The sequence below is a fragment of the Python bivittatus genome, unplaced genomic scaffold, assembly GCF_059951505.1.
Source record: "Python bivittatus isolate LINGU-HERP-01145 unplaced genomic scaffold, Pbiv_v1 ctg000700_np1212, whole genome shotgun sequence".
NCBI classification, from domain to species: domain Eukaryota; kingdom Metazoa; phylum Chordata; class Lepidosauria; order Squamata; family Pythonidae; genus Python; species Python bivittatus.
The window spans coordinates 36,697,464-36,710,141 of record NW_028277098.1 but is presented as its reverse complement, the minus strand read 5'-3'; the positions used below and the strand labels follow the sequence as shown (position 1 = coordinate 36,710,141).

Here is a 12,678-nt window from a genome sequence, read left to right as displayed (position 1 = left end):
TGATACCCTCTTATTTTCTTTCTACCTTTCTCTTGATTCAGGAAGGGTCTGGCTGATCCTTTAGGAGATTCAAATAGAACGTCCTCCTGAAGTCATCAAGCTTTGATTAAAAAGCTATGGTCCATCTCTCTGTGGTAAAACAAACATGATGCAATATATACTGTAATGTTTGTTTATTCTTTAGGATACTTATCTGAATATAAATGAAAGTCATGTGTGAAATGGTTCTTAATTACTACCTCATGGGTCAGAAACATCTCTGTGCAGGTTTTATTGGACCTGAATTTCATTTGTCTCCCCAAGTTGTTTTTTAATTTGATATTATAGAGATTCTGTCAAGAGGTTGACTCTAAATAATATATAAATATTAGTTCTGTTCTTTCATTTTAACTTCTTATTAAAATGAAATTATTAGCAATGAGTAAGTACATAAAAAAGACACTACAATGAATCAGTGGCTTCAATAAAAGACCATCACTCTTCTAATCCCTTTTTTAGAGACACTCGATTCCTCATAATAGCATTTTTAAAAATAGTCTATAAGCAATAAACCAATGCCTCTTTTCCACTGTATTCTCTCATTCTTCTGCTTGTCTTCCTGGAAGCTGTCTTTCCTTTATTATAGAATGCAAGTTTCATGTTAGAATTCAACAACAGTATCAGAGCTTGTGACTCAGTTTGGTGTAGTGGTTAAAGCACCAGGCTAGGAAGTAGGAGAGCATGAGTTCTAGTTCCACCCTAGGCACAAAACCAGCTGGGTGACCTTGGGCTAGTCACTTTCTCTCAACCCTAGGAAGTAGGCAATGACAAACTACTTCTGAAAAACCTTGCCAAGAAAACTGCAGGGATTCGTCCAGGCAGTCGCCAGGAGTCAACACTGACTCAAAGGCACATACATACATACATACATACATACATACATACATACATACATAAATGGAGCTTAACTGACTCAAAGGAACCTAAATAAATAAATAAACTGGAGCTTGCACTCAGATTAGCACAATATGTCCTTGACGTAGTTGGCTTTCTCCATTCTTAACTCTAAGCATAACCTAAGAAAAAAAAGGTATTTCAAAAAGTATTTCAGCATAGGCACAGTCCCAGCTTCATCATGGACCATGCTTCACCTCCACCTATGCCGATTTCTGCTAAATGGAAAGATAAAAACAAAAACAAAAAGAAGTAATTCCTCTCATCAGTCATCTTGGATGCAGACTGTCCAATTCTGTGCCTCTTTTCTAGGAAGTAAGGCTGACTATGGCCATAATAGCAACCGTACAATAACGTGGCTCTCCTCTTACAGTATAGCCATTACATAGTTTGCATGTGTATAGTATGTTGCATGAATCCAGCCTCTATGGTTTCTATATCCTGGTTTATGGCTTAATATTTTATACCAACCCAGCCAACTGTAGTTATTTAAAAATCATGATCGAACAAGGATGGTGAATGTAAATAAACTCTGTAGCCTTAATCCAGCAGTTATTTTTCATCTCATAGCTTTTAATAGCTTTTGTAGCTGCATCCATAAGCTGTTATCTAATTTTTTTCTGTTAAAAATACCAGCAAATGTTTCATACCCAAAGTAATAAATCTGCAGGATCCTTGATGCTCCGGGAGACATTACAGTAATGGCTATAGAAATTACTTAAAATAGCCAGCCTCAGCATTTTGAAAAAGCAAAGTTGAGACAACTTATCTTGTGGCACTTCTAAAACACTAACATGCCAACACTCCTCTCTGACAAACTATTTTTGCAGTGGCAACTAACCTTTGCACTGATTAGTATCAGATAATGGCAAGGAATTCCACGATAAGCATATGATAGCTTTATAGATTACTGTATCTTGTTATTTTAGAAACGCTTTTTAGAAATTTACAGATTGGGCTCCCAGATCACAATAAACCATAAACCATAATTTACAAAGCATACTTCAGCTCATACAACACAGTAAGTCAGACCAAAGAAGCCACACCATCACTTAGTACAAAATGCGAACCCAGTCATGGATTATGAGCTTTCTTGAGGTTGGAGAGGGAATTGTCTTCTCCACCTCTACCCTTTTTGAGTTTTTTTAAAGCCATTTCCTTCTCCCATGTATCACTGGATAGGAAACTAAGAACCATTCACAGATTCTAACTAAAGTCACTCCCTGTTCATATAAAATGAGTAATAAGGGGGGGGGGGGTAGATAGACCTCTATAGTTTAGGAATCATACTGGAAAATGTTAAAATAAAACCCTTTCCTGGGTTCCTGGATTAGGGAGCGATGCACCAAAAGAACTGGTATAAATATTATGGACTATTTTAGAATGGCACTTGTAACATCACAGCTTGCAACTGATAGACCTGTCCTTCATATTTGTCCTACAGTTTTAAGATTTGAAGCAATTTTTCAATTGTTTACAGTGGAAATCTTTCTACTGCATCACTCTGGGAGTGCTCATTAAAGCCTTTTTAAATGTTGTCAAGTATCAGTAAAAGGTTCCTTGCTCAAACAGGAATTTCCCACCTTTCAGGTACACAAATGCTCTTCTCCTTAAAAACAGTCCACAGTAGCACAACCCTGTTCTTCAGCTAGCCATCCCATGCATTGGGGCAAAGGAGAGCAGTAGAGAATCAGGCTACCAGCATTGCCTCAGTACTGATCATATGAAGAATTACATCTAGATTTTATTGTTGTCTGGAAAGGCCAATCTGGGTTCCTTTTTTTCCTGACAATCTGCCTCTGGCTGAGTCTTTAGGTTATACTTGTTCTTAAAACATAGAGGCCCACGCTTCTAGGAAATGAGGTACCTTTCTAGCATAAAGATTAAGAGAAATGGAAGAAGAAACACATTAGCAAAATAATAGAATTTGGGGAAATGAAATTAGCTTTGTTTGGAAGGTAATGAAGATATTCGCTAGGCAGTTTTTGGCCCAATGACGAAATGAGTATTGCAGTTTGCAACACCCACTCTGCAAAGCCATGGCACAGGTACAAAAAGGGCAGAGATGGTGTTGCAGCAACGATATGCTATATCTCCCCCACCCCAGCCCTTGATGGATGCCTCTGTGTCCAGATTCACACTTCAATTCACATTAAATTACAGTAACTTCCAGTGCTGATTTTAATGAGTCTTTTTTAACTATTACTAAGCATGGATTCAACCCAATGTGTACATCATTTTAAATGAAGAAAAAGAAAATCTGTCTTACTGGTTCTGGGGTGGAAACAAGCTCAGGCAGAACACAGACCATTCTTATTGCGCATCATTGTGTTTATTAGGTCTATTAATAACCTTAGCCTATTATTTTATTTATTTATCAAATGTATAGGGCCACCCATCTTGCAAAAAGTGAGTCTGGGCGGTGTGCAACAAGTATTAAATGAACAGTGACATGCTTTGGTATCTAGTGTACATTTTCTGTTTCATATACACTTATTCAGCATCTGTCCTACAGCTTATTCCTATATCTGAACTTTTCTGTCTAAATTATATTCCACTGAGATCATTCTGACTTTTCTATTTTTTATTCCTTACGTCTCCAGCTGGCTGTAACCAACTGCCAGCTGGTCTTAATCACTTCAGTGTTATCTTCACTTCTGAATTCTTCTTCCCTTCTTATCTGGCAGCAACTTTATTTAATTGTTCATCACTTCTGCTGCAGCCTAACTTTAGCTCACCTTCTTATTCTACCAATTTATTTAGCCTTTTGCCTATGCATTTTCTAGCTTAGCTTTACATAATACCCACACAGAGACAGTTATTCATCTAGAGATCCCAGATTCATTCTACTGGCTCTCTGCCTTCTATTTCTCTCTCCTCTTGTCTTTATCTCCTGGGGCTGATCATCGTCAGGGGGTCTTGGTAGCAGCTTTGGACACAACTTACTGGTGCTGCTCTCTGTTGCTCTGGCCCCTGGCGATGGGCTCAACTACAAGAGCTGCAAGCGGCTTGGCTCTCCCGGTGGGGTGGAAGGAAGAAAAGACTACTGCTGACTTCATTCCCGCTTGAGGCACATCCTGTCACTGCTGAGCTTCCTTCTCCTCCATGGCCTCTCTCTGCTGGTTCCCAGTCCAACATCTGGGATACCCACAAGGGGTCATAGGTGATGCCAGATTTCTGATTTTCCAAGAAAAAGATGTAAGGTTTGCTTTTTTAAAAGCACTGTAGGAGTTATTTCGAAATTGACATCCCAATCTCTCTTCGGACTCAGGCTTAAATTCTTCAAGTAGAACTGTTCCCTTATAGATGTACGTGCAGGTTTCCAACAAACTCTTACAATTTCTACAATGCTGTCTAGAAATGTTGTTCCATGTGAAATACCCCAAAGGAACTGCTTGTCACCAAGCTTTACGCGTTGCACTGCATGGAAGCATCTCAAATGTAATCTGAGTATCTGGAAAACATACAGCAAACATGACAATTATTCAGGCATGCATTAATAGCCAGGATAATATCTTTAATTATATAATCTGCCTTGCATATAACGTAGAGATCTCAAACCATTTGGGCCAGTGGGCCCAATTCCCAAAATGGCTGCCAAAATGGGTATGCCCAATCACAAAATGTCTCTATAAGAAAGCAAACTAGTGAAGATGCTCACTAACGTCAACGTCCTCTAATCTCCTGGATTTATGCACCATGCTAAGCCATGTGCTGTATAAGCCAGTCAGTAATCCAGTTCAAGCAAACTACCTTTATGATATAGCACAACATATTAATGAAGTCAATGGTTTCCTTCAGTAAGGACTGTATGTTGTGCTTATTTGTGTGTGTTTGGTACGAAAGGAAAGGGAAGTTTCACCATTTGGAAGTCATTAGCGATGGTTCACTGTGGTATATAGTGCACGCTTCATACTTTCTAATTTTTCATAGGTGAAAACAGCTAAATTTTAAAATCAGTATATTCATTTGACTTGGACACAGGATTTAATATTTTCAGATGTCCATTTTTTTTAACTGTATACCTACTACATAAAAATTGATGGCTGGACAATGGAAATGGATTCTCCATGCCTTTGTTGAAGAACAAGAGACTTACTTTTCAGTTTAGGAAAGATAAGTTTAAGACTCCAATTACTGAGTGGATTGAAGACCTGATGTTACTTGTGACTTAGGAATGATTGCTTCTACATGTAGACTATATATGGACAAATATAATGAAATATGGTCAACCTTTAGTGAAACTGTAGTGTAAAATTTTATATACAGAGATAAGTCTATATCTATATATCAATATCTTTTTCAATTTTTTAAAATTTGTCCTGTTTAATTAAAGGCAAAGGAGATAGCTATTTTTATAACAAGCTACATTTAATATTACTGCAGGGTGTATTAGTTTACTCTGTAATATTTCAATCAGTTGGAGTAAAAGAAAAGGGTGGAGGTCTTTTTGATTAACAAGGTAGAAAAAAATAATATAGGTGATCAACTATTTAAACTGTACCCTAATAGCTGTGGTGGGTGAACTAACAGGCAGCTTGCTGCATGATGACTGCTCACACACTGGCGTTGGTACAAGTTCAGACGTCTTAACGACTTAGGAGTCCTTAGGAGGAAGCAGAGACCTTGAAAATGACAACACTAGCATTTATTTTACACCATTATTGTTTTAAGGATGTCCTTAAAAAGCAAGTGCAGGGACAGTGATTTATCAGACAGAAGCCTCTAAAGAGAAGAGACTTTTTCTGGTAAACAGACTGTCAGGAGCACGTGCAAAGGCAAAGCATCTGGGGTTGGATTGTCTAAGCCAGTGTTCTGCTCATATGGTGGATGCTATGCGTGGAGCTGGGCAAAGCAGCAGTGCCGAGTCCTTGGCTTAGGGCAACAGGAACAAAACCCTCACTCACCTAATATTTCTAGCTGGTCCAAATCCTGCCACCAATGCCCCAAAGAGTAAACGGGGCTGGCAAGTGATTGAAAACCAGACAGTGGTACACCCTAAACCTCCCAAGGTTGTCCTCGATGGAAGGCGGACCAGCAGAGCCTGGATCTGCCTACGATGCCCGGATCGCTGGGCAGATACTGCAAATGAACGGTCAGGTGCAGCTCCGAGGGAAGCTGAAAAAAGGGGCGTGTGCTTTGCTGCGGGACTCTGGCGGCCACGTGCAGAGCACGGAGGAGGGCGGCAGAAGTGGCGTGGCGTTTCTACACCCCCATCACGCCCACTTCGTTTCTTCCCCCCCCTTTGAAAAAACTATCGGGAAGAATTGGGGGAAGGGCTGGAGAAGAGGCGGCGGCGGCGGCGGCTTGTGAAGAGCTCTGACGCGGAGTTGGCGGGGGCGGGAACTGCTGTTGCTACTTCGCATCCTCCCTCTCTGCGAGGGAGCTTCGCGGCTTCCTATCTCCCCGGCCAACCGACGTGCAAACGCCCCCCGTCTCCGCCCCCGTGCCTTGGATTTAGAGGAGCAGCTTCTTCTACCCCCCGCGCCCCTCCCCCGAGGAGGCACCTAGTGGCCCGGCGCCCTCTTGACCAGGATCGCGACGGCCGGCGCTTCCCGGGGGCTGCAGGCGGTCGTCTTCGGTCTCCCTGTTCGCCGCCGTCGGACGCGGAGGCGCTCCTCCAAAGCTTGCCGCCGCTGCCGCCTTAGGAACCGGCGGCGAAGGAGGCTCGGCCACATGTCAGCAGCGGCAGCCCTGCCTCTTTCCCCGTCTGTCACTCCGCTGCAGCCATAACACCTGTGAAGGAGCGAAGCTGCCTCCTCCACGAGGCCCTTAACGCTCGGGAGAGAAACACCAGCTCCGAACCTTTCCGGGCTGGGGGCGGGAAGGCTCCGCCGCCTCCGCGCTCCTCGTGGCCAGCCGTCGCCGCGGAGATGGGAAGCAGCCCTCCTCGCACGCCTTTGTGATGTCTCGCTCCTGCGCCCCGCTCTGACAGATGCGCTGGGAAGGGGGTGGCTCGCCCCCCCCTTTCTTTGCCTCGCGGTCTCCGCGGCTCTGGTGGCGGCAGGAGCCCCTTTTCTTCGTTCGGCTGCTCGCTCCGAAAGGATTTACTGGATGAAGAGCTTTCTTTTGGGGTGGTTGCCGTGGGGGTCTGGCAAACGGAGAGACTTCAGCTGACAAGGTACCTGTTCTCCAGACGGCCGCGTAGGGGAAATGAAGTATGCCCAGATGTTCTCCTGAAGGGTATCCGCATCGTGGTCTAGGATGGGGGAGGGGAGCCACAACCGGAGGGGAATCGCCATCCTGCTGCCGCCCTACCCCACTTCCCCTCTCCTTTCCTCCAGCTTCCCACGCCCCATAAACCGCGGACCCCCGGTCTCTTGATAGGAATCGAAACCCCAGCTGTCAGTATCTGCAGGCAACGGAGACTTAAAGGACAGATTCTCCACCCTGCAATGTGAGTATTTTCTCTGGGGCTGCGTCCTTGCTTGGGGAAGGGGCTGCTGCTGCTGCTGCTGCTGATCCTTCGGTCGCGCTGCTATAGGGGCGTGTTAGCAGCGAAGGCGCCGCGCGCTCCGTCTTCCTGCATGGGGAAGGCAGGCTCCAGGCTGGGGGAAGTTGTTTTTTGCGGCTTCTGCCTCTCCCGATGCTCCCCTCGGTTTGGTGGCGGATGCATGGATGGTGGGTTTGGTTGCGGTGGGTAAGCGATGGAGTGAAGAAGGCGCCTCAGGGTGCTGCTGCTGGTGGTAACCAGATGAAATGCAGTGGTTGCTAAGGGGAAAACGCTTCGCTGCAATGAAGGAAAGAGAGGGAGGACAGGGATCCTCCTTCATAGATTTTGTAGCCCTCTTTTTAAAAGCCGTGTGGGTTTGGAAGGGGCTGGTTGGCGTGAGCAGGGATCAAGGTGGCAAAAGCTTTTTTTGGAATGGCAGATGTTCTTGGTAGGTGTGCTTAGGGGACCTTGCAGCACATAGGTCCAGTTCCTGATTATGGGTACCTTCTGAATCCCTTTAGAAGGACACCCCCCCCCTTAAATTGTGCCATTAGCACGGTGACACCAAGAAAGAGGGTGTGAACAAGTGGATCGAGGTGGCTGATTGAATATGCTGCCTTAACGGTTAGCATGGAGGGAAAATCGGACCCTGTGGTGCTGCAGAGAGAGAGAGAAGCTGCCACCACCTGCTTTCCTTCCCCCTCCGTAGATGGCATACTGGGCCCAATTGGACCACCTTCACTCACTTGCCTTCTCCTTCTAGGTGACCTAGGCACAGTGGTGGAAACTGGATGCTGTAGCTTCTTTTCATTTGTTCTGGATGAACCTGCTGGCCCCAATCTTTGAAGGGGGAAGGCAAACAGATGAAAGGATGTGGTGGCTTCCTTTCTTATCTGCTTTGATTTTTCTGTGGGTAATGTTGTAAGTGAGGAGAGGAGGCTGCTGCTAGCAGGATCACTTACCATTCTTGCACAATTATTTACTCTCTTGTTCTTTAATAGCATGGTCAGAAGAATTTGGCAGGAAACCTCTCCTCTGACATCTCTTGCCTGCTTGGGGAACCTTAGCATGGATTCCCTGAAAGAGTGGAAGCAACCACTGCCTTTCCTCGGTTGCCCTCCAGACCCTGCTCTAGACAATGCAGTAGGTAGGCTTGGGCTTGTTATGCCCAGAACCCACTTCTCTGCAACCCAGAGGGAGAGTAGAGATGACTGTAGGAGAGATGATTTGGTTGCTCCTTGCCTGAGCAGCTCTTTCTGGCTACCTGCAGACCTATGCTCTCTCTTTGGCCTCCATGTGGCACTGTTCAGAGAATAGACATATGTGCATTGGGAACCTCTCCCTGTAGGACAGTGTGATGAACTACCAGCTTTCCCTGTCAGTGAGGCAAAAGGTGAAGAATGCTGGACAGAGTAGCTTAACAACATCTGGAGTGCCACAAGTTCCCGCTCCTTATTGTGGAAATGCTTTATAGCCATGTCTTATCTTTATGACCCTTCTTGCTTTTGGCAGCATAGTGGATATAATTTTGCTCACTGGAGGGTGGATGCAAAGATGAATGTAGTAACATTGTTCTCTAATTTGGAATCAACCCAACTGTTTTTGCTGGGTGCAATATCTACAGGTAGAGGGCACATATAATTGAGGGAAGGGATGCCTCACCCCATTCCCTCTGGGCCCTGCAGTAGTAGAGCTTAGACATGGCTGAAGGAGAACACAAGTGGTTGAGGTCTTTCTTTGTGGATATGGCCAGAGACATTCTGTTTCCCATTCTTGAGAAACATGAACAAGTGAGTGGATATATCAGTTTCTTTTTGTCATACACACTTTGTGGCAATCCTGTTAGTCTACTTGTCCTCAATATGATGTCCAGAAAAAGAGGCTAGAGATAGAAGTTCTTTCATTTACGCAGGGTTCTCCATCTCAAATAAGGATCCAAATCTCCAAGTGAGTACATCTCAGTAGCATCTAATTAGTGGGCTCTTTTCGTATATTAGGCCCTTGACAACTGCCCTATGGTATCATATTGTTGCTTGCATTGGTAGCACATTATGGGTCTTCTAAATTAATGAATAACAGGACAGGCTAAAAGTATGGCTTCAAAGCATTTTAGGAAATCTTAAAAAAACACATTGAGCTAAGGACTTGAATATTTAATATTTCGTAGAGACCTTTTTAACACCAGCTGCCTGTTTCTTGTACACACAAAAAACCCAATTAGGACTTTCTCACTTGAACATGTCACTGAAAGAGTGGGTGTACAAACAAAATGGAAAGGTCAGTAGCTAGAATGGCACCTGTTTCAATGCAGTTCACACTGTCTCCAGTGGTAATTGCTTTATATTAATGTGCAGGCATCACAGATATGTTCTTGTTATAAAATACAGAATCTTATGTGGTTTGTTATTATAATCTATGCTTCTGGTGCTACAAAATACTTTTAATATTAAAAGTATTTAAAATATTCATAACCTCTTAAGCATGGCTAAGACATTTGAGATATCAACCTGCTTCAAACTCCTGGAGCTGCTGCTTTCAGTCTCCCTTCCCCAGTGGGTTGTGACTCAGGATGGCTTTTTTGGTATCTGTATGAAAGAGATGCAACTTTATTGTTGCTTCTTAGCCATCCCTACTCATTAAACACCCACAATGTGCCTATCATTATATCTAAAATTCCATTGAATCTACATTGTATTTATTTGCAACAGTATAACTGCACTTAAACTAATAGAGAAAGTCAAGCTGTTTCCTAAGAATTACAGTGAACAAAAGAATATTTGTTTAATGGGATCATTTAAAACATTTGACTGATCTGTGTCCGTATCAGTGATGCAATTCTTGACCCCAAGTTTGCTTTAAAATATTAGAATAACCCAACAGTTTGAAAAGTCATACTTAAACATCTTACAGCGAGACTTGTAATATTATTTCTGTTCAAAGACCCGGCCAGCCATGGGCATTTGTTTTACACTTCGTTCAGCTGCCCTCTTACTATTTTTCTCTTCTCTTCTGCAAGAATCAGTCAGCTTTCCATGCCCAGTGGCCGTACTGTCTTCTGATTGTGTTTGTTAAATTTATATCCTGCCTTTCTTTCATGGAATAAAAAGAATCTATAGAGCAGTCCCTCCAGTTTTTCCCCACCATAACAACCTTGTGATATGTTCAATTACCACACTGGCTCTTGTGTTTCATCTATTTACATTGCATGAAAAAATGGAAGCATGTCATATATTCAAATGGACATTTTGAGATCTTGTTCTTATTCATGAAATACTCATTCTATAATGTATGTTAGGTCTGTATTATAGCTTGTAGCATCCATGAACTATATAGATTAAGAGTCCTCACTGTTTTGAGCTACTGGGCACATTCGGAGAGACGAACACCCTTACAGAGCCATTGACAGAAGGTGACCAAGTCTTCAGCTTACAGCCACTTTCCATTTTCTTTTCTAAGAAAACCTTCAGGCCAAGGTGCATTGTTAGAAATATATGTTATGGTTCAGACTGGTGATTGGCCTTACAGTGTGCCAGCTTCCCATTTATGAAAAAAGAAAGAGAGAGAGAGACAGACAGACAGACAGACTAAAAAATTAGGTAGGGTAGGGACCTTGGCAGATGTTGGTGAACAAATTGTTTCCTCTAAGTGCCATGTTGGGGACCCAAGATAGATATTTCTGAAGCTTTCAGACTACTTTTTCCACCTCCCAATCCCTGACAGCTTTGAAAGAGAATTTAACTGGTTTCCCTGCATTTTTTGTCTTTCTCAAGTGAAAAGTCAAGGGGCCTTCTCCCCTTCACTTGTGGAGGAGGAAACAGGAACTGCTGGCTTAAAGATAAGTTTCATTGCTTGTTAAAGAAGGTAGCTGAAATTAATAAATTTGCTACAGAAAGAGGTAATCTGATGCTTTTTTATGTCTTATACTTAAAGTCTCATCAGTCCTAAACAATATGTTCAGTGACAAGGGAATGCAGGCAGTTCTGTAATTATACAAGTGTCTGTTTCAGGAATCCTTGCATACGCCTGTTTTTTTGTGCTTGTTGCATTATGTGGGGATGCATGAAATAGAATGGTGGCTTCCGTTTTGTGCATGTGCAAACATTGTAACTCTCATTTTTGTATATGCAAAATGATGAGTATAATTTTTGCTCCCTTTTGTGTAAGCAGGTCTTAATGTAATTTGGGGACAATCTGTCTAAGGGCCCTCCAAAATTTGAAGAATCAGATTGCTTGCCTGTAATTTAGCGTCCTATTTAAAACAGCAAAAGTGGAGATATAAGACCACTTCTCTACTGCACACCTGTTGAAATCATTTATCCCTTGCCTGGATGATTTAGGTCATCTTTCTCCAGGACTTCCCAAAGATTTTGATTGGAGTTCATGTTAACGCATCTGGAGGCTCCCTGGATGGGAAAACCTGATTTGGTTATTCTGTATATTTACTTGTCTTAATAATCATTTCAAGAAAAATTGTAACCTAAGTCTCTGGATTTAGAATACTGTTTCTGGTTGTTGGGGGTGAGAATTTAATCAGTCCTTGTGGTAAGAATGAACTAGATCTCTCTATGGAAGTGTGTTACTTTATGGCCCACTTAAAAATATTATAGCTCTGTTAAAGCATAGGTTTCTGACCCAAGGGAGATAGGTATATTCTTATCTTAGGAATTTATAATATTATCACCATGGTAACGTTTTTCATGCTTTGTACTTGGCCTCTGACATTTTCACCTAAGAAAAGCTCAACAGAGAATTCTATTCTTGCTTTTCTTAGGATGAGGTGTTGGGAGGATTGCAAAGCAAAGAAAGGAAGTTTGAATAACAACAATTATATTTAACACATTCCTGTTAATGTTACGTATGCAAAGGAAAAAAATCAGTAACTTATGCTGTAAGTAAGTTATGTGGGTGTCGGATCTATGCATCAATTTATTCCAGTATACAACAAAAGATACAGACTTAACCATGGCAACCCCCTCCTTCCCTTCTTCGTCAAATGTTGGAGTGCATATGTTCTAGAAAAAAGTGGCACATTTTGAAAGAAATAGCAATGCTGTGACACATAACTGAGCAAGTTTAATTATGTAAATCTTTATTTTGAATGGAGTTGTATCTCTTTTGAAGAAAAATTACCTGCTTTTTTCCCTAAATTTTAATGTATATTTTAGATTAAGTTGATTTTATACTTCTTTTTTAACAAGTTAAATGGAATCAAATTAGGAAGAGTTGTAGTGTGATGCAATTCTTTTTGAAGTAGAATGCTTAGTTTAAGCATGTATTTAGTAGACTTGTATGACTTTGATAGTGGTTACCAT

General features: G+C 42.4%; 1 long non-coding RNA gene across 1 annotated transcript; it reads right to left on the bottom strand.

Moving 5' to 3' along the window:
* Window positions 1-3,106: 3,106 nt before the first annotated feature.
* On the bottom strand, window positions 3,107-6,455 carry LOC148214172 (uncharacterized). The gene is made up of 3 exons (XR_015798529.1): window positions 6,441-6,455; window positions 5,438-5,539; window positions 3,107-4,387 (listed from the first exon to the last, which is right to left on the bottom strand). It is a non-coding gene; the product is annotated as an uncharacterized LOC148214172 (long non-coding RNA).
* Window positions 6,456-12,678: the final 6,223 nt, after the last annotated feature.